The 21,927-nt window shown below is 58.0% G+C and overlaps 2 long non-coding RNA genes across 2 annotated transcripts in view; both read right to left on the reverse strand.

Moving 5' to 3' along the window:
• LOC140384846 (uncharacterized) overlaps positions 1-21,927 on the reverse strand; it is a 409,015-nt gene that overhangs the window by 152,857 nt on the left and 234,231 nt on the right. The window lies entirely within an intron of this gene.
• LOC140384845 (uncharacterized) overlaps positions 2,112-21,927 on the reverse strand; it is a 113,067-nt gene continuing 93,251 nt past the window's right edge. The window contains exon 4 of the long non-coding RNA XR_011933168.1: positions 2,112-2,146. This is a non-coding gene — a long non-coding RNA (uncharacterized lncRNA). The remainder of the gene's footprint in view (positions 2,147-21,927) is intronic.

Genomic DNA, 21,927 nt, shown 5'->3' on the forward strand with positions numbered 1-21,927 from the left:
GGGGGGGGGGGTTTGTTTTACAGGTCACTGGTCTTGATTCTTGTATTGTTGAGGGTGAGAGGGTGTTTTAGTCTGGTTTTTCTGGTCTAATTTCAGCTGAAAGTGCCTATCTTCTCTTTTGGAAGAAAGCCAGCTCATGTGTAACTGCTCAGCACATCCCATTACCAGACGTCCCTCAGTGCCATAACTGAGGGAATAATACAGATTATGGGCGGGATTCTCTGATCCTGGGGCTAAGTGTTGACGCCGTCGTAAACGCCGGAGCGTTTGACGACGGCATCAACAGGCCCCTAGGAACAGCGATCCTGCACCGCACAGGGGGCCAGCATGGCACTGGAGAGCCTCACGCTGCTCCAGCTGCCGATTTGGGCGTCAGAACTGGCGCCGTGGGTCCTCTCATACGCTACAGAGGCCCCCACCAGGATAAGCCTGCCCGCCGATTGGTAGGCCCTGATCACGGGCCAGGCCACTGTGGAGGCACCCCCCCCCGGGGTCGGATCCCACATCCCCCCCACCAGGCCGCCCCCCATAAGATGAACGCAGAGGTCCCGCTGGGTAGGACCATACAAGAACCGCACCGGTGGGACTCGGCCTACCTCGGTGGGCACTCGGCCCATCACACTGGGAGAATCGCCGGGGGGGGGGCCACATTGAGCGGCCCCCCACCGGCGGCGCGCCGACCGTGGCAGTGCCAATGACGCCAATTCTCCGGTCACCGGAGAATCAGCGGAACAACGTTGGAGCGGTGTTGCGTGAATTGCCCCCCTCCCGGCGATTCTCCAACCCGGCGCGGGGCCAGAGAATTCTGCCCTATGTCTTTTATATTGGAAATTATTCTTTGAAGTCCTACCGACCCTCACAAGTGAACATAAATGATCTGTTGGTTCTAGTTGAGTAGAATTATTGTGGTAGTATGTATTGGGGGTCATGTGGGACTGGAAGCCCTAATGTCATTGGCTGACAGATCCCAGGTCCTGGTTGGCCGTTGACCTCAAGCTCCGCCCTGAAGGCGGAGTATAAGAAGCCGGTGTCTTCCCCCGCAGGCCAGTTTACTAAGGAGCTGCTGGGGAACAGACACGCTTAAAAAAGCCTCATCGACTTCACTATATTCGTCTCATGGAGTCTTTGTGCGCTACAATTATCAACTATAACATTTATTACACATTCAACATCATTGAAACAAATTTTCAAATCATTCAACTAATTGATAATAATGGGTCTTTGCTGAACAAAAACTGGCTGCCATGTTTAACACTGACGAAACATTTTATTTTCAGTTGTGTCCCTTTGGCTATTGTAAGGCTGTGACAGGTGCTTTATAAATGCACAGAGCGGGATTCTCCGATTCCCGACGCCGAAATCACATTCGGTGATAGCCCGCAGAATCCGTTTTTCCGCCGAAATTTGGGGGCGGCGTCGCTTTTCGGATGCTCCTTCCCCTCAAAAACGGCGTACTTGAGGAGTACGACGCACGCCATTGGGACAGCCTCAGGGTGCCACATGAGCCCTCCCCCAATGCTTCGCCGCCGATGGGCCGACTTCCCGATGGCGTGGGGCACGTCTCCTCTCAACGTTCGTGAGCCTGGCATGGTTGCTGCGGATGTGTCCAGCACCGCCACAGTTGGTGGAAGAGGGGGGGGCAGCCGTTCCGCTGAGAGGGGGGCTTCGGCGGGGCTGGGGGATTGGTGGGGGGTGGTCCGGGAGTGGCGAGGGGGTTTGCAGGGGGGCACATTCTGGCAGGCTGGGTCCACGCGCGGCCAGCGTCGTGTTTTATGCTGCAACCCCCCGCAGTCCGCTACCGTATGCCTGCACGGCCACGGAACCCGCCATTCTGCGTCCATATCAGCAAGTAAAGCCGGGGGCTATACGTGGCACGGCTGCTAGCCGGAGCATCAGTGCTGGGGCGGCACCGACATTTTGATCATAATACCAGACGCTTCCTCCGGACACAGCCGCAAAATCGGAGAATCCAGCCCACAGTTTCTCACTTTCTTCCTCTCTCTTGTGCAACAATTGTCACATTCTTGTTTCTTTCTGTTGTATCCAGACACTAAGCAAAAGAACTAAAAGAGAGCCGAGATTCTGAATAATGTTAAAAAATCAGATCACTAACCAGGTTTCTTGCATTTTCCTTTGTCCTTTTCACCTGTTAGAGATAAAAAGAAACATCTGTAAATATAGTAAATTGAAAAAACTCATTTTGTTCAGTCTCGCTCCAGTTTTTAGTTCCCAAAACATGTGATATTAACAAATATTTTCTCTTTCCACATGTTTGTGCAGATGCTGACACAATTGCTGTTTTTATTTCATTTGTATTTTTAAAAATCCATTGTTGTGCTTTTAAAGGCTGCGGTTTTCTGTGTGTTAGGTTCTGTTCAACTGATGGAGATAAAATGAAACATCTGTAAATATAGGGCGAGATTCTCCGTTGCCCCTCGCCACTCCCGCACCACCCCCCACCAATCCTCCAGCCCCGCCGAAGCCCCACTGTCAGCGGAACGGCTGCCCCCCCCCCCCCACCCCACCCACCCCCTCCACCCGCTGGAAAACAGGCGAGAGTCACTCCGGACTTTTTTCTCGAAAGTCCGGGGTGATTCCCCATTTTCCAGGGGCCTAGCAGGACCCCGGCATGCGTCCCGCATCTCTGGCTGCTGGCGGGGTCCTGCTGTACAGACCGCAAGCGGATCCGCTCATGCGCGCGGCTGCCCACCTAAGCGCGGGCGCCGCCGACATGGCGGAGCCACACAGCGGGCCCACGCGGAAGATGATAGGTCGCTCCCAGATTGCGATGGCCACCCGATCGGCGGACCCCGATCATGGGCCTGCCCATCGTCGAGGCTCCCCCCAGTGTCTGATCCCCTTGCCCCCCGCACCATAATGCCCACATCAGCCGCGACTCCGAGTTCCCGCCGGTTGGACCCACATTAGTACCACGCCGGCGGGAATACGGCCGGTCGATCGTGGAGGTTCGCCAGGGGGGCCTTTTCCATCCACACCGACCGGCGCCGTGCTGGTCTCGCGCGCACGAATGGCGGTGTTTCTCCGGTCGCCGGAGAATCGCGTGCCGGGTGGGTGCCTATTTTGGGTAATTCTTCGCCCCCGCACCAAGCGGGATTTCGGCGCGGAGGGTCGGACAATCCCGCCCATATTAAATTGAAAAAAATCAGTTTGATCAATCTTGCTCCAGTTTTTAGTTGTCAAAACATGTGATATTAAGAAATATTTTCTCTTTCCACATGTTTGGGCAGATTCTGACACATTCGCTGTTTTTATTTCATTTGTATTATTAAAAATCCATTGTGTGTTAGGTTCCGTCAAACAATAGAAGGCAACCTTTAACTGAACATGTATTGTAATAAATGCTGGCCGAGCCAGCGAAGCCCATCTCCCCCTGTGGCAGGTTTAATGATGGACTGGGGGTTAAACAATGAGGCAGAACGATAAGATTCTTGCCAGCATAAACTGATGGCGAATCTACCATTCACACGTGCCATGGCGGGTCGTAATTCTCACCTGAGACCTGCATGAAACCAATTTGCATCCATCAGTGTAGTCTTGTCTGTGCCCCACCAGTCCCTCTGTGTACAGTGTAGTCCTGCCTGTGCCCACTACAGTCCCTCCGGGTACAGTGTAGTCCTGCCTGTGCCCCACCAGTCTCTCCATGTACTGTGTAGTCCTGCCTGTGCCCCACCACAGTCCCACGACGATCGTTGAATCCAACTGAGGCTTTATTGCTATCAGATGTGTGGCCTCCCACAGCAGCTGGCGAAATGGCTGCTGGCTGGAGGACATGGATATTTATACAGGCAGGGACTACCGGCGAACCTGTAGTACAGGTCCTACCGTACATCACCTAATACAGGTACAACAGTGGTTTACCACATTCACCCCCTGTTAGAAATTGAGTCCGGCGGAGGTTGTGGATAACTATATACAACAATGAGTTAATATTTACAAGATTTGAGCAAACAAATGTCCTTTGATGTCCGGTGGACTGATCAGAGGTTTAGCCGGTCTGGGGCCTTGATGTTCCTCTGGGAGCGACGCAGTGGTGTCGGCAATGTTGGTGCTGATCTGGTCGATGGTGACTCTGGGAGCATGCCGAAATCCTCTTCATCGTCGGGCGTGGGATGTTGGGAGCGACAGGAGAGGGGAGAGTGGCGCCGGGGGCGGAGGGGGTGTGGGGGTGGAACCTGCTAGTGCCAGGTCCCTGAGGGAGACAGTATCCTGGAGGCCGTCGGGGAACGCCACGCAGGCGTACTGGGGGTTTGCGTGGAGCAAGTGCACCCTCTCCACCAACGGGTCTGCCTTGTGGAGTCGGACGTGCTTACAGAGAAGCATGGTTCCCGGAGCTGCGAGCCAAGTCGGGAGCGACACCCCGGATGTGGACCTCCTGGGGAAGGCAAAAAGACGTTCATGGGGTGTATTGTTCATGGCAGTGCAGAGTAATGAGCGAATGGAGTGGAGTGCATCAGGGAGGACCTCTTGCCAGCGGGAGGCCGGGAGGTTTCTGGACCGTAGGGCCAGCTGAACGGCCCTCCATACCATCCCATTCTCCCTTTCTACCTGTCCGTTTCCCCGGGGGTTATAGCTTGTCGTTCTGCTGGAGGCAATACCCCTGCTGAGCAGGAACTGACGCAGCTCATCACTCATGAATGAGGATCCCCTGTCACTGTGGATGAAGGCGGGGAAACCGAACAGAGTGAAGATTGTGTTGAGGGCTTTAATGACGGTGGCAGACGTCATGTCGGGACATGGGATGGCAAAGGGGAATCTGGAGTATTCGTCAATCACACTGAGAAAATATTTGTGACGGTCGGTGGAGGGGAGGGGGCCTTTGGAGTCCACGCTGAGACGTTCAAAGGGGCAAGAGGCCTTCACCAGGCGCACGCAGTCCGGCCGGTAGAAGTGCGGCTTGCACTCCGCGCAGACCTGGCAGTCCCTGGTGATTGCCCTTACTTCCTAGGTGGAGTAGGAAAGACTTTGTGCCTTAATGAAGTGGTACAACCGTGTGACTCCTGGGTGACAAAGGCTGTCGTGCAGGGCCCGGAGTCGGCTACCTGTGCGCTGGCACATGTACCTCGTGATAGGGCGTCTGGAGGTTCATTGATTTTGCCGGGGCGATACATAATCTCGTAATTATAGGTGGAGAGCTCGATTCTCCACCACAAGATTTTATCATTTTTGATCTTGCCCTGCTGTGTGTTATTGAACATGAAGGCTACCGACCGTTGGTCAATGAGGAGCGTGAATCTCTTGCCGGCCAGGTAATGTCACAAATGCCGCACAGCTTCAACGATAGCTTGGGCCTCCTTTTTGACGGATGAGTGCCGAATTTCTGAGGCATGAAGGGTGCGGGAAAAGAATGCCACGGGCCTGCCTGCCTGATTGAGAGTGGCGGCAAGGGCGACGTCTGATGCGTCGCTTTCTACTTGGAAGGGCAGTGTCTCATCTACAGCGTGCATTATGGCCTTGGCAATATCAGCTCTGATCCGGGCGAAGGCCTGTTGGGCCTCGGCCGTCAGGGGAAACTGGGTGGACTGTATGAGTGGGCGGACCTTGTTCGCATAGTTTGGGACCCACTGAGCGTAGTACAAAAAAAGCCCCAGGCAGCGTTTGAGGGCCTTGGGGCCGTGGGGGAGGGGGAGCTCCATGAGGGGGTGCATGCGGTTGGGATCTGGCCCAGAACTCCGTTCTGGACCACATAGCCGAGGATGGCTAAGCGGTTTGTGCTGAACACGCATTTCTCCTTGTTGTAAGTGGGGTTTAGGAGAGTAGCGGTGTGGAGAAATTTTGCAAGGTTGGCGTCGTGGCCCTGCTGATCATGGTCGCAAATGGTGACATTGTCTAGGTACGGAAAGGTGGCCCGCAACCCGTACCGGTCGACCATTCGGTTTGTGACGCTGAAGGGGACCCTAAGGAAGTGGTATCGGCGGCCGTCTGCCTTGAAGGCGGTGTATGGACAGTCCGATTTACTGATGGGGAGCTGGTGGTAGGCGGATTGCAGGTCTATGGTTGAGAAGACCCGGTACTGCGCAATCTGGTTAACCATGTCAGATATGCGTGGGAGAGGGTACGCGTCGAGCTGCGTGTACCGGTTGATGGTCTGGCTGTAGTCCATGACCATTCGGTGTTTCTCCCCAGTTTTAACTGCTACCACTTGGGCTCTCCAGGGGCTGTTGCTGGCCTCGATGATGCCTTCCCAAAGCAGCCGCTGGACTTCGGACCTAATGAAGATCTTGTCCTGGGTGCTGTACCTTCTGCTCCTGGTGGCGACGGGTTTGCAATCTGGAGTTAGATTGGCAAAGAGGGAAGGTGGGAAGACCTTTAGGGTCGCGAGGCCGCACACAGTAAGAAGGGGTGGTAACGGCCCGCCGAATTTCAGAGTTCGGGTCTGGAGGTTGCACTGGAAGTCCAGGCCAAGGATTAGTGCAGTGCAAAGGTTAGGGAGGACATAGAGGCGGAAGCCGCTGAAATCTACTCCCTGGGCCGTGAGCGTGACCATACAGTACCCCCGGATCACTACGCAATGGGTTCCGGAGGCCAGGGAGACTTTTTGGTTGGCGGGGTGTATCGTGAGGGAGCAGCGCCTTACTGTATCTGGGTGTATGAAGCTTTCGGTGCTCCCGGAGTCCAGCAGGCAGGAGGTTACATGTCCGTCGACTTTCACGCTGGTGGATGTGTTGGTCAGGTTATGCAGACGAGACTGGTCGATTGACATGGAGGCGAGTCTTGGTCGGTCGTCGGGTAATGGGGGGGCTGGTGAGCCCGGGTCTTGGAACGCTGGTGGTGCCCATGTGCTGAGGGGTGGACAAGATGACGGCGCCCGAAGATCTTGAGGGTTACAAAATTGCGGCGCACATGGAACGCACATTGCGGGGGTGGAACAAGATGGCGGCGCCCATGAAACGCACGTATTGCACGGAGGGGAAGATGGCAGCGCCCCCTGGATGCATGCGGTCTGAGGGGGGGAGATGGCGGCGCCTATTGTCCGTGACCGAGGGGGGTGGGGGCGATAGCGGCTACTGAGCGGGCCTGGCACACCGCGGCGAAGTGGCCCTTCTTCCCGCAGGCTTTACGAAAGGCAGCACGGGCCGGGCAGCGTTGGCGGGGGTGCTTCTGTTGGCCACAAAAATAGCATTGGGGACCCACGGGGTTCGCTGGCTGGCGTGCAGCGCAGGCGTATTGGGTGGGCAGCGCCCCCGCTGTGGCGGCTGTCTGTGGGGTCCACGAAGCATAGGAGGGGTGGGACGCGCGGCTGGGGTGTAGGACTGGACGTTGCGCAGGGGGACCGTCATGGAGAGCGCTAGCGTTTCAGTCTCTGCGAGGTCGCGCTTGGCCCCTTCTAGGAGCCGCTGGCGTATGAGATCTGACCCAATTCCAGTCACAAAAGTGTCCCGCATAAGGAGGTCTGAGAGTTCCGTGGCCGTAACGGCCTGACAGCCCTGCCCCTGCCCCACAACCGTCTCTCCGAGTTCAGAGTAGCCCTGCCCCTGCCCCAAAACAGTCTCTCCGGGTTCAGTGTAGCCCTGCCCCTGCCCCACAACAGTCTTTCCGGGTTCAGTGTAGCCCTGCCTGTGTCCCAAAACAGTCTCTCCAGGTTCAGTGTAGCCCTGCCTGTGCCCCACAACAGTCTCTCAGGGTTCAGTGTAGCCCTGCCCCTGCCCCACAACAGTCTGGCCGGGTTCAGTGTAGCCCTGCCTGTGCCCCACAACAGTCTCTCCGGGTTCAGTGCCCCCTGCCCCTGCCCCACAACAGTCTCTCCGGGTTCAGTGCCCCCTGCCTCTGCCCCACAACAGTCTCTCCGGGTTCAGTGCCCCCTGCCCCTGCCCCACAACAGTCTTTCCGGGTTCAGTAGCCCTGCCCCTGCCCCACAACAGTCTCTCCGGGTTCAGTGCCTCCTGCTTGTGCCCCACAACAGTCTCTCCGGGTTCAGTGCAGCCCTGCCCCTGCCCCACAACAGTCTCTCCGGGTTCAGTGTAGCTCTGCCCCTGCCCCACAACAGTCTCTCCGGGTTCAGTGTAGCCCTGCCTGTGCCCGACAACAGTCTCTCCGGGTTCAGTGCCCCATGCCCCTGCTCCACAACAGTCTCTCCGGGTTCAGTGCAGCCCTGCCCCTGCCACACAACTGTCTCTCCGGGTTCAGTGTAGCCCTGCCCCTGCCCCACATGTCTTTCCGGGTTCAGTGTAGCCCTGCGTCTGTCCCACAACAGTCTCTCCGGGTTCAGTGTAGCCCTGCCCCTGCCCCACAACAGTCTGGCCGGGTTCAGTATAGCCCTGCCTGTGCCCCACAACAGTCTGTCCGGGTTCAGTGCCCCCTGCCCCTGCCCCACAACAGTCTCTCCGGGTTCAGTGCCCCCTGCCCCTGCCCCACAACAGTCTCTCCGGGTTCAGTGCAGCCCTGCCCCTGCCCCACAACAGTCTCTCCGGGTTCAGTGTAGTCCAGCCCCTGCCCCACAACAGTCTCTCCGGGTTCAGTGCCCCCTGCCCCTGCCCCACAACAGTCTCTCCGGGTTCAGTGCAGCCCTGCCCCTGCCCCACAACAGTCTCTCCGGGTTCAGTGTAGCCCTGCCCCTGTCCCACAACAGTCTCTCTGTGTTCAGTGCAGCCCTGCCCCTGCCCCACAACAGTCTCTCTGGGTTCAGTGTAGCCCTGCCCCTGCCCCACAACAGTCTCTCCGGGTTCAGTGCCCCCTGCTCCTGCCCCACAACAGTCTCTCCGGGTTCAGTGCCCCCTGCTCCTGCCCCACAACTGTCTCTCCGGGTTCAGTGCCCCCTGCCCCTGCCCCACAACAGTCTCTCCGGGTTCAGTGTAGCCCAGCCCCTGCCCCACAACAGTCTCTCCGGGTTCAGTGCCCCCTGCCCCTGCTCCACAACAGTCTCTCCGGGTTCAGTGTAGCCCAGCCCCTGCCCCACAACAGTCTCTCCGGGTTCAGTGCCACCAGCCCCCGCCCCAAAACAGTCTCTCGGGGTTCAGTGCCCCCTGCCCCTGCCCCACAACAGTCTCTCCGGGCTCAGTATAGCCCTGCCCCTGCCCCACAACTGTCTCTCCGGGTTCAGTGGCTCCTACCTCTGCCCCACAACAGTCTCTCCGGGTTCAGTGCCCCCTGCCCCTGCTCCACAACAGTCTCTCCGGGTTCAGTGCCCCCTGCCCCTGCCCCACAACAGCCTGGCCGGGTTCAGTGTAGCCCTGCCCCTGCCCCACAGCAGTCTCTCCGGGTTCAGTGTAGCCCAGCCCCTGGCCCACAACAGTCTCTCCGGGTTCAGTGCCCCCTGCCCCTGCCCCACAACAGTCTCTCCGGGTTCAGTGTAGCCCTGCCCCTGCCCCACAACAGTCTCTCCGGGTTCAGTGCAGCCCTGCCCCTGTCCCACAACAGTCTCTCCGGGTTCAGTGCAGCCCTGCCCCTGCCCCACAACAGTCTCTCCGGGTTCAGTGTAGCCCTGCCCCTGCCCCACAACAATCTCTCCGTGTTCAGTGCCCCCTGCCCCTGCCCCACAGCAGTCTCTCCGGGTTCAGTGCAGCACTGCCCCTGCCCCACAACAGTCTCTCCGGGTTCAGTGTAGCCCTGCCTCTGCCCACAACAGTCTCTCCGGGTTCAGTGCCCCCTGCCCCTGCCCGACAACAGTCTCTCCGGGTTCAGTGTAGCCCTGCCTCTGCCCACAACAGTCTCTCCGGGTTCAGTGCCCCCTGCCCCTGCCCCACAACAGTCTCTCCGGGTTCAGGGTAGCTCTGCCCCTGCCCCACAACAGTCTCTCCGGGTTCAGTGTAGCCCTGCCTGTGCCCGACAACAGTCTCTCCGGGTTCAGTGCCCCCTGCCCCTGCTCCACAACAGTCTCTCCGGGTTCAGTGCAGCCCTGCCCCTGCCACACATGTCTTTCCGGGTTCAGTGTAGCCCTGCCTCTGTCCCACAACAGTCTCTCCGGGTTCAGTGTAGCCCTGCCCCTGTCCCACAACAGTCTCTCTGTGTTCAGTGCAGCCCTGCCCCTGCCCCACAACAGTCTCTCTGGGTTCAGTGTAGCCCTGCCCCTGCCCCACAACAGTCTCTCCGGGTTCAGTGCCCCCTGCTCCTGCCCCACAACAGTCTCTCCGGGTTCAGTGCCCCCTGCTCCTGCCCCACAACTGTCTCTCCGGGTTCAGTGCAACCCTGCCCCTGCCCCACAACAGTCTCTCCGGGTTCAGTGCCCCTGCCCCTGCCCCACAACAGTCTTTCTGGGTTCAGTGCAGCCCTGCCGCTGCCCCACAACAGTCTCTCTGGGTCCAGTGCCCCCTGCCCCTGCCCCACAACAGTCTCTCTGAGTTCAGTGCCCCCTGCCCCTGCCCCACAACAGTCTCTCCGGGTTCAGTGCCACCAGCCCCCGCCCCAAAACAGTCTCTCGGGGTTCAGTGCCCCCTGCCCCTGCCCCACAACAGTCTCTCCGGGTTCAGTGCAGTCTTGCCCCTGCCCCACAACTGTCTCTCCGGGTTCAGTGTAGCCCAGCCCCTGCCCCACAACAGTCTCTCCGGGTTCAGTGCCCCCTGCCCCTGCTCCACAACAGTCTCTCCGGGTTCAGTGTAGCCCAGCCCCTGCCCCACAACAGTCTCTCCGGGTTCAGTGCCCCCTGCCCCTGCTCCACAACAGTCTCTCCGGGTTCAGTGTAGCCCAGCCCCTGCCCCACAACAGTCTCTCCGGGTTCAGTGCCCCCTGCCCCTGCCCCACAACAGTCTCTCCGGGCTCAGTATAGCCCTGCCCCTGCCCCACAACTGTCTCTCCGGGTTCAGTGGCTCCTACCTCTGCCCCACAACAGTCTCTCCGGGTTCAGTGCCCCCTGCCCCTGCTCCACAACAGTCTCTCCGGGTTCAGTGCCCCCTGCCCCTGCCCCACAACAGTCTGGCCGGGTTCAGTGTAGCCCTGCCCCTGCCGCACAACTGTCTCTCCGGGTTCAGTGTAGCCCTGCCCCTGCCCCACAACAGTCTCTCCGGGTTCAGTGTAGCCCAGCCCCTGGCCCACAACAGTCTCTCCGGGTTCAGTGCCCCCTGCCCCTGCCCCACAACAGTCTCTCCGGGTTCAGTGTAGCCCTGCCCCTGCCCCACAACAGTCTCTCCGGGTTCAGTGCAGCCCTGCCCCTGCCCCACAACAGTCTCTCCGGGTTCAGTGCCCCCTGCCCCTGCCCCACAACAGTCTCTCCGGGTTCAGTGCCACCTGCCCCTGCCCCACAGCAGTCTCTCCGGGTTCAGTGCAGCACTGCCCCTGCCCCACAACAGTCTCTCCGGGTTCAGTGTAGCCCTGCCTCTGCCCACAACAGTCTCTCCGGGTTCAGTGCCCCCTGCCCCTGCCCGACAACAGTCTCTCCGGGTTCAGTGTAGCCCTGCCTCTGCCCACAACAGTCTCTCCGGGTTCAGTGCCCCCTGCCCCTGCCCCACAACAGTCTCTCCGGGTTCAGTGCAGCACTGCCCCTGCCCCACAACAGTCTGGCCGGGTTCAGTGTAGCCCTGCATGTGCCCCACAGCAGTCTCTCCGGGTTCAGTGCCCCCTGCCCCTGCCCCACAACAGTCTCTCCGGGTTCAGTGCAGCCCTGCCCCTGCCCCACAACAGTCTCTCTGGGTTCAGTGCAGCCCTGCCCCTGCCCCACAACAGTCTCTCCGGGTTCAGTGCCCCCTGCTCCTGCCCCACAACAGTCTCTCCGGGTTCAGTGCAGCCCTGCCCCTGCCCCACAACAGTCTCTCCGGGTTCAGTGCCCCCTGCCCCTGCCCCACAACAGTCTTTCTGGTTTCAGTGCAGCCCTGCCCCAGCCCCACAACAGTCTCTCTGGGTTCAGTGCCCCCTGCCCCTGCCCCACAACAGTCTCTCTGGGTTCAGTGCCCCCAGACCCTGCCTCACAACAGTCTCTCCGGGTTCAGTGCCACCAGCCCCCGCCCCACAACAGTCTCTCCGGGTTCAGTGCAGCCCTGCCCCTGCCCCACAACAGTCTCTCCGGGTTCAGTGTAGCCCTGCCCCTGCCCCACAACAGTCTCTCCGGGTTCAGTGTTGCCCTGCCTGTGCCCCACAACAGTCTCTCCGGGTTCAGTGCAGCCCTGCCCCTGCCCCACAACAGTCTCTCCGGGTTCAGTGCCCCCTGCCCCTGCCCCACAACAGTCTCTCCGGGTTCAGTGTAGCCCTGCCCCTGCCCCACAACAGTCTCTCCGGGTTCAGTGCCCCCTGCCCCTGCCCCACAACAGTCTTTCCGGGTTCAGTAGCCCTGCCCCTGCCCCAGAACAGTCTCTCCGGGTTCAGTGCCTCCTGCCTGTGCCCCACAACAGTCTCTCCGGGTTCAGTGCAGCCCTGCCCCTGCCCTACAACAGTCTCTCCGGGTTCAGTGTAGCTCTGCCCCTGCCCCACAACAGTCTCTCCGGGTTCAGTGTAGCCCTGCCCCTGCCCCACAGCAGGCTCTCCGGGTTCACTGCAGCCCTGCCCCTGCCCCACAACAGTCTCTCTGGGTTCAGTGCAGTCTTGCCCCTGCCCCACAACAGTCTCTCCGGGTTCAGTGCAGCCCTGCCTCTGCCCCACAACAGTCTCTCCGGGTTCAGTGCAGCCCTGCCCCTGCCCCACAACAATCTCTCCGGGTTCAGTCCAGCCCTGCCCCTGCCCCACAACAGTCTCTCCGGGTTCACTGCCCCCTGCCCCTGCCCCACAACAGTCTCACTGGGTATAATGCAGCCGGGCGTGTGCACTACAACAATCGTTCTGTGTACAGTGCAGCTCTGCCTGTGACACAGAACAGTCTCTCCGGGTATATTGCAGCCCTGCCAATGCCACACTCGCAGGGTACAAGTAAATTCTGCCTGTGCCCCACAACAGTCTCTCTGGTCACAGTGCAGCCCTGCCTATGTCCTGCAACAGTCTCTCCAGGTATAGTCCTGCTCTGCCTGTTCCTCACAACCGTGTTTCCGTGTACAATGCAATCCTGCCTGTTTCCCACAACAGTCTCTCTGGTTACTGTGCAGTCCTGCCTGTGTCCTGCAACACTCTCTCAGGGTACAGTGCATTCCTGCCTGTTCCCCACACCAGTCTCTCCGGCTACAGAACTGATGTACCATCAATTCACTGCAAGATAATGAGAACGAGTGAACATAGGCGTTATTATCCAAGAACTTGCCTGCCCGTGACTGCTGTAACAACGAGCGCAGCCCACAGGCGGCAGGTCTATATACTGCCACGCGCGCGGGGCGGGGTGCGGAGCCAGAGGCAGAGCCCACCAGGGTTCCAGTACAACACATGGAAGGAGATCATGGGCACGATTCTCCGACCCCCCACTGGGTCGGAGAATCGGCGGGGGCCGGCGTGAATCCCGCCCCCGCCGTGTCCCGAATTCTCCGCCACCGGAGATTCGGCGGGGTCGGGAGTCACGCCGCGCCGGTCGGCGGAAATCGCGACGGTCGACGGGCCCACCCACGGCGATTCTCCGGTCCACGATGGGCCGAAGTCCCACAGCTGTCAACCCATGCCAGCCGGCGTGAATTGAACCACCTTTCAAACGGCGGGACAAGGTGGCGCGGACGGGCTCCGGGGTCCTGAGGGGGGCGCGGGGCAGTCTGGCCCCGGGGGGTGCCCCCACGGTGACCTGGCCCGCGATCGGGGCCCACCGATCCGCGGGCGGGCCTGTGCCGCGGGGGCACTCTTTTCCTTCCGACTTCACCGTGGTCTTCACTATTGCGGAGGCGATAGAGACCCCCTCAACTGCGCATGCGCGGGGATGCCGTGAGCGGCTGCTGACGCTCCCGCGCATGCGTCGCATGGCAAAGTCATTTCCGCGCCAGCTGGCGGGGCGCCAAAGGCCTTTCCCGCCAGCCAGCGGGGCGGATATCTCTCTGGCGCGGGCCTAGCCCCTCAAGTTGAGGGTTCGGTCCCTCAAGGTGCGGAGAATTCCGCACCTTTGAAGGGGGGGAGGCGCGATGCTGGACTGATTCGCACCGTTTTTGGCGCCGGTCGGCGGACATCGCGCCGATTGCGGAGAATCCCGCCCCAAATTACAATTCCCTGGCCATAGGCCACAGCACTATACAGACAACTTATATTATGGTGAATACATTCACCACATTCACCCCCTGTTAAAAATGAAGTCCAGCGGGGGTGAAGTAGGGTCATCATACGTTCAGTCTGTCTGGCGGCCAGATTGTTCTTTTGGACCTCCTCAGCTCTGGCGGTGCGGCGGGTACGGGCGTTGTAGTTGTCGACTCCAAGAGCGTGTTGTCTGGAGCTTCGGTCCGGCATGACGGAGACGGTTGACGGGTGGGTGTAGGCAGGGGGGTGGTGGATGGCGGCAGTGTGGGCGCGGGACAGTACAGGAGCCCCAGAGGGGGGCGAAGGGATTCGGGGGGTGGCGGTTGGGGGGGGCGCGGGGGATGCGCATTGACATGGGAGCCAGCGGGCGCCAGGTCCCGGAGGGAGACCGTATCTTGCCGTCCGTCGTGGTGCGCGACATAGGCACATTGGGGGGTTGGCGTGCAGCAGCTGGACCCTCTCGACCATGGGGTCGGTCTTATGGCTCCTCGTATGCTTCAGGAGAAGGACAGGTCCCGGAGTTGTCAGCCAGGATGGAAGCGAGACCCCAGAGATGGACTTCCTAGGGAAGACAAACAAACGGTCATGAGGGGTCTCGTTCGTGGCTGTGCAGGGGAGCGACCTAATGGAGTGGATCGCGTCGGGGAGGACCTCCTGCCAGCGGGGAATCTGGAGACTTGTCGACCGAAGGGCAAGAAGAACGGCCTTCCATACCGTCACATTCTCCCTCTCCACCTGCCCGTTTCCCTGCTGGTTGTGGCTCGTAGTCCTGCTCGAGGCGATGCCCTTACGGAGCAGGTACTGCTACAGCTCATCACTCATGAAAGAGGTGCCCCGGTCACTGTGGACGTATGCAGGGAAACCGAACAGGGTAAAAATGCTATGCAGTGCCTTTATAACAGTGGCCGAGGTCATGTCGGGACATGGGATAGCGAAGGGGAAGCGGGAGTACTCGTCAATGACGGTCAGGAAGTATATATTGCAGTTGGTGGAAGGGAGGGGCCCTTAGAAGTCGATGCTGAGGTGCTCAAAGGGCTGCGAGGCCTTTACCAGGTGGGCCCTGTCTGGCCGATAGAAGTGCGGTTTGCACTCTGCGCAGACTTGGCAATCCCTGGTGATGGCCCTGACCTCCTCGGTGCAGTAGGGCAGATTGCGGGCCTTTATAAAGTGGATAAGCCGAGTGGCCCACAGGTGACAGAGGGTCATTGTGGATAGCCCGAAGTCGGTCAGCTTGCGTGCTGGCGCATGTGCCGCGGGACTGGGCATCTGAGGTGGATTACTTGATATCGTAATTGTAGGTGGAGAGTTCGATCCTCCACCTCAAGATTTTGTCGTTTTCTATTTTACCCCGTTGTGCGTTGTCGAACACAAAGGCTACCGACCGTTGGTCGGTGACGAGGGTGAACCTCCTACCGGCTAGTTAGTGCCTCCAATGCCACACAGCTTCCACAATGGCTTGTGCTTCCTTCTCGACAGAGGAGTGTCGAATCTCGGAGGCGTGGAGGGGTCTAGAAAAGAAGGCTACTGGCCTGCCCGCCTGGTTGAAGGTGGCGGCCAGGGCGACGTCTGACGCATCGCTCTCTACCTGGAAGGGGACGGACTCGTCCACCGCGTGCATTGCGGCCTTAGTGATATCGGCCTTGATGCGGCTGAAGGCCGACTGGGCCTCAGCCGTCAGGGGGAATATAGTGGTTGTCATGATATTCAAACACACACATCATGATGGACACACTAACAGGCAAATCAGAGTACACAACACCACAACCAATCACAGACAAGAACACCAACCACATAAAAAGCATGAGCACGACACCTGGTGGTCAGTAGGTCTGGGGAGAAGGGAACAAGAAAGAGCTGTTAAAACATCACAAGCAGGGAACCCCCACGTGCAGGGTGCAAAGACAAAACTGTACATAGTAAGTTTAAATAAAATAGCGTTGTACCATATACAACCGTGTTGGCTCATCTGTGTGTCAGAACACCCAACACCACATGGTACAGGAGTGGATCGATACCTGCCTACTAACCTGCCATTCTGGACATGGACCACACCGACGGACCGCAGCCGATGCAAGTCGCGGGGAACCTAGGTACCAACTGGAAGCTCTACAGGCAGCGATTTGACCTGTACATCCGTGCCACCGAAAAACAGAGTGCCTCGGATGACACGAAGATTGCAATGCTCCTCTTCTACGCAGGTCCGCACGCCACCAACGTCTTCAACTCACTGGTGTTCGAAGAAGGCGAAAACCAATCCAAATATGACACGGTCATCCTCAAGCTGGACCAGCACTTTCAAGTTGAAGTAAATGAAAGTTTTGAAAGATACCTCTTTCAGCAACGCCTGCAAGGTAAGGAGGAGCTTTTTCAACCCTTCTTGACGCACCTCCGGATTCTAGCGCAGTCCTGCGGTTACGGCACCATCACAGAGTCCATGATCAGGGACCAGATTGTTTTTGGCGTTGCCTCTAGTGGCCTACGCCAGCAGCTTCTTAAAATAAAAAGCCTCACCTTAGCGTCTGCTGTGGAAGCCTGTGTCCTCCACGAAAATGCTACCTGCCGTTTTGCCCGATTTCAGGCGTCCGAGTTGGCACGGAGGGGGTCCCCAGCCGTCGAATCGGCAAGCCAGGCCGCCCACGACGTCGAACGCATCCAGGCCGTCGATCACTTCCCGACCCACGGCCCGGACGACAGCGGCCGCTTCCCGCGCTTTTCGCGGTCTCCCGCGCAGGTGCGCGCCAAAAATAACGGCCACAACGAGAGACGCACTGCGCAGGCGCGGCCACCGCAAGATCGCACTGCGCATGCGCAGTGGCGCAACGAACGCCGTGACGTCATGACGTGCGGCAATTGTGGAGCTCTACATTTAAAAGGGCAATGTCCTGCAAAAAACCGACAGTGCCGCAGATGTGGCACGATGGGCCACTACGCAGCCCACTGTCGTTCGGCTCAACCCATGCATCCGGCGCATCCTCGACAATCTCGCAGACAAGTCAGGACCGTCCAGCCCACGCATCAAGACTTCCAGCTAAGTGATGCAGATGACCAGGATGCCTTCCGCGTTTCCGTCATCAATGTCAACAAGGTCAATGCCATCAATCCAGCCGATGAGTGGTGTGCAACCCTGACGGTCAACCGATCGCGCGTCGCCTTCCGTCTGGACACCGGCGCATCCGCCAACCTGATTGCATATTCTGCAGTCCAGGCCATGAAGGTCAAACCACCCATCACGCCATCCCGGCTCAAGTTGGTTGACTATAACGGGAACGTCATCCCGTCCATAGGATCTTGCCAGCTACAGGTGACCCACAAGATGTACACGGCCACACTCCCCTTCGAAGTTGTCGGCTCATCAAAGGACTCGTTACTGGGCGCACAGGCGTGTAAGGTCCTTCACCTGGTACAGCGCATTATGTCTCTCTCTCCAGATGAGATATCCGACTTCCCGGATGCTGAGTTCCACGCAAATCTCCATTCCCTCCTTGCTCACAACCAGGAGGTTTTTGAAGGCATGGGGACATTGCCATACACGTACAAGATTCGACTCAGACCGGACGCCATCCCTGTCGTTCACGCACCTCGCAGGGTTCCTGCGCCACTCAAAGACCGCCTCAAGGCACAACTGCAGATTCTTCAGGACCAAGGGGTCCTATCCAGGGTCACGGAGCCCACGCCATGGGTCAGCTCCATGGTCTGTGTAAAGAAGCCCTCTGGCGAGCTCCGTATATGTATAGATCCTAAAGATCTGAATAACAACATCATGCGGGAACACTATCCCATCCCGAAACGAGAAGACCTCACCAGCGAGATGGCGCGAGCCAAAATATTCACTAAATTGGATGCGTCCAAAGGATTCTGGCAGATCCAACTGGACCCGGCCAGCCGAAGACTATGCACATTCAACACCCCTTTTGGCAGATTCTGCTACAACCGGATGCCATTCGGCATCATTTCAGCATCTGAAGTTTTCCACCGCATTATGGAGCAGATGATGGAAGGCATCGAAGGGGTACGTGTATATGTGGACGATATCATCATTTGGTCCACCACTCCGCAGGAACACATGCATCGTCTACGACGTGTCTTTACCCGCATACGACAAAATGGCCTGCGTCTCAACCGTGCGAAGTGTGCCTTCGGCCAGACGGAGCTGAAATTCCTCGGGGACCACATCTCAAGGTCAGGGGTCCGTCCCGATGCAGACAAGGTTAGCGCCATCACAGCCATGCCACGACCGGCTGACAAGAAGGCTGTCTTAAGATTCCTGGGTATGGTCAACTTCCTTGGGAAGTTCATTCCCAACCTGGCTTCTCATACAACAAATATGCGCCATCTCGTAAAAAAATCGACAGAATTCAACTGGCACCAATCGCATCAGCGGGAATGGGAGGAGCTCAAGCACAGACTGGTCACGGCACCAGTGCTGGCCTTCTTTGACACGACTCGCCCTACAAAGATCTCAACAGACGCCAGCCAATCTGGTATTGGAGCGGTACTCCTGCAAAAAGACAGCACGTCGTCATGGGCCCCGGTTGCATATGCCTCACGAGCCATGACCCCTACCGAACAGCGCTACGCGCAAATCGAAAAAGAATGCCTGGGCTTGTTAACTGGACTGGACAAGTTCCACGACTATGTGTATGGCCTGCCACGATTTACGGTCGAAACTGACCACCGCCCCCTGGTCAACATCATTAACAAAGACCTGAACGACATGACTCCTCGCCTCCAGCGCACCTTACTTAAACTCAGGAGGTACGATTTTGAACTGATCTACACTCCGGGGAAGGAGCTCATCGTGGCGGACACTCTTTCCCGAGCAGTGAGCACACCACCAGATGCGGAGGGGTTCGTGCGTCAAATTGAGGCACACGTAACTCTGACAGCAGCAAATCTGCCAGCTGATGATCCTAGTCTGGCATACGCGCAGAGACGGCGACTGACCCCCTTCTGCAGCGAGTGATGCGCCACATGACGGAAGGGTGGCTAAAAGGGCAGTGCCCCCAGTTTTATAATGTGCGAGATGATCTCACCAACATAGACGGGGTCCTTATGAAATCACACAGGATCGTTATTCCGCACAGCGTGCGCCAGATGATTCTTCATCAACTACACGAAGGCCACTTGGGCGTCGAAAAATGCAGACGAAGGGCCCGGGAGGCGGTATATTGGCCGGGTATTAATGAAGACATAGCCAACATGGTGCTCAACTGCACAACCTGTCAGAGGTTTCAGCCGGCGCAACCTCCGGAAACACTTCTACCACACGAGATGGTGACGTCCCCCTGGGCGAAGGTGGGTGTTGACCTATTTCACGCGCTCGGCAGAGATTACATCGTTATTATAGACTACTTCTCAAACTACCCGGAAGTCATGCCTCTCCATGATCTGACGTCGTCCGCAGTCATTGGGGCCTGCAAGGAAACATTTGCTCGCTATGGCATTCCAAGGACTGTCATGTCAGACAATGGACCCTGTTTCGCCAGCCGTGAATGGTCGTCCTTTGCCGCAGCATATGGTTTCACTCATGTGACATCCAGCCCTCTGCATCCACAATCGAACGGGAAGGCTGAAAAGGGTGTCCACATCGCCAAGCGGCTCCTGTGCAAGGCGGCTGCTGCCGGATCGGACTTCAACCTTGCCTTGCTGGCCTATCGATCGGCCCCGCTATCCACGGGTCTCTCGCCAGCGCAGCTACTAATGGGTCGCTCCCTCAGGACGACGGTACCTTCCATCCTGGCACCAACAACAGACCATGAGGCGGTTCTTCGGAACATGCAACTGCAGCGTGATCGCCAGAAAAGTCGGTACGACACACGAGCGACGGACCTGCCCCCCCTGTCCTCCGGAGACAAAGTACGCGTCCATCAACCGTATGGTGGCTGGTCAGCACCGGCCGAAGTCCTCCGACAAGTGGCTCCCCGCTCGTTCCTGGTTCGCATGCCGGATGGTTCCGTGCGTCGCCGCAATCGGCGCGCCCTTCGCCGACTTCCACGCTCACAGCCACACAGTACGCACACGCCAGATCCTCAACAGGCTTCCGAGGATGACTTTGTGGAGCTGCCGCACATCACGCCCTTTCCATCGCCACCCATGGCCATGCCTGCACAGCAGCCGGTGGTTCTTGATCCACCATTGAGGCGGTCAACCCGAACTCGTCGCAAGCCCATTAGACTGGACTTATAATACCGTTCATATGTTTAACAAGTTGCACAATTTTACATGATAACCTGTTGTTGTTTATCGTTCCAGATGTCGTCTGACTGGACAACTGTTCAAGTTTTTTTTTCTTCTTCTCTCGTTCGCATTTATGTTATGTTATGGTACAACTTGGTTCATGTGACGCACCCGACATCGCCCCATGTACATAGTTCCGTCATATGCACATGCTGCACACGACACACACACACACTCTTAGATGCACTCACGACACGATCATATTTATTACCACGTAGGCACATATCTTTGTAAAAAGGGGGGATGTCATGATATTCAAACACACACATCATGATGGACACACTAACAGGCAAATCAGAGTACACAACACCACAACCAATCACAGACAAGAACACCAACCACATAAAAAGCATGAGCACGACACCTGGTGGTCAGTAGGTCTGGGGAGAAGGGAACAAGAAAGAGCTGTTAAAACATCACAAGCAGGGAACCCCCACGTGCAGGGTGCAAAGACAAAACTGTACATAGTAAGTTTAAATAAAATAGCGTTGTACCATATACAACCGTGTTGGCTCATCTGTGTGTCAGAACACCCAACACCACAGTGGTTTTGATAAGTGGGTGGGCTTTGTCTGCATAGTTGTGGACCCACTGGGCGTAATAGGAGAATAGCCCCATGTAGCGTTTGAGGGCCTTGAGGCTGTGGGGAAGGGGAAGTTCCCTGAGGGGGCGCATGCGGTCGGGGTCGGGCCCTTGGACCCCGTTTTCCACGACAGAGCCGAGGATGGCTCGCCGGGTTGTGCGGAAAACGCACTTCTCCTTGTTAGATATGAGGTTGAAGGATTGGGCGGTCTTGAGGAACCTCTGAAGATTGACGTCGTGGTCCTGCTGATCATGGCCGCAGATGGTAACATTGTCCAAGTACGGGTATGTAGCCCGCAGCCCGTACTGGTCCACCATTCGGTCCATCGTTCTCTGGAAGACCGAGACCCCGTTAGTGACGCCGAAATGGACACTGAGGAAGTGGAAGAGTCGGCCGGCTGCTTCAAAAGCAGTGTAGTGGCGATCTTCCGGGCGGATCAGGAGCTGGTGGTAGGCAGACTTCAGATCTTCTGTGGAGAACACCCAGTACTGTGCGATCTGGTTGACCATCCCCGCTATGCCGGGGAGGGGGTACGCATCAAGTTGCGTGAACCGGTTTATGGTCTGGCTGTAGTCCACAACCATCCAAATCTTTTCCCCGGTCCTGACAACCACCACTTGTGCTCTCCAGGGGCTGTTGCTGGCCTCGATGACCCCCTCCCTCAAGAGTCGCTGGACCTCCGACTTGATAAAAATCATGTCTTGTAAACTGTACTGCCTGCTCCTGGTGGCGACGGGCTTACAGTCGGGGGTGAGGATCGCAAAGAGCGAAGGGGTGGGGGGGTGACCTTAAGGGTTGCGAGGCTACATACAGTGAGAGGGGATAGGGGTCCGCTGAACATTAGGGTCAGGCTTCGGTGACTGCATTGGAAGTCGAGTCCAAACATTAGGGGGGCGCAGAGGTGAGGGAGGACATACAGTTGAAAATGGGCGTACTCAGTGCCCTGTATCGCGAGGTTCACGACACAGTACCACCGGATCTGTACCGAATGGGATCCGGAGGCAAGGGAGATTGTCTGGGACGCGAGGTAGATGTGGAGGGAACAGCGCCTTACCGGGTTGGGATGTCCGAAGCTCTCGGTGCTCCCGAAG

Source organism: Scyliorhinus torazame, chromosome 10, assembly GCF_047496885.1.
Source record: "Scyliorhinus torazame isolate Kashiwa2021f chromosome 10, sScyTor2.1, whole genome shotgun sequence".
In the NCBI taxonomy this organism is placed as follows: Eukaryota; Metazoa; Chordata; class Chondrichthyes; order Carcharhiniformes; family Scyliorhinidae; genus Scyliorhinus; species Scyliorhinus torazame.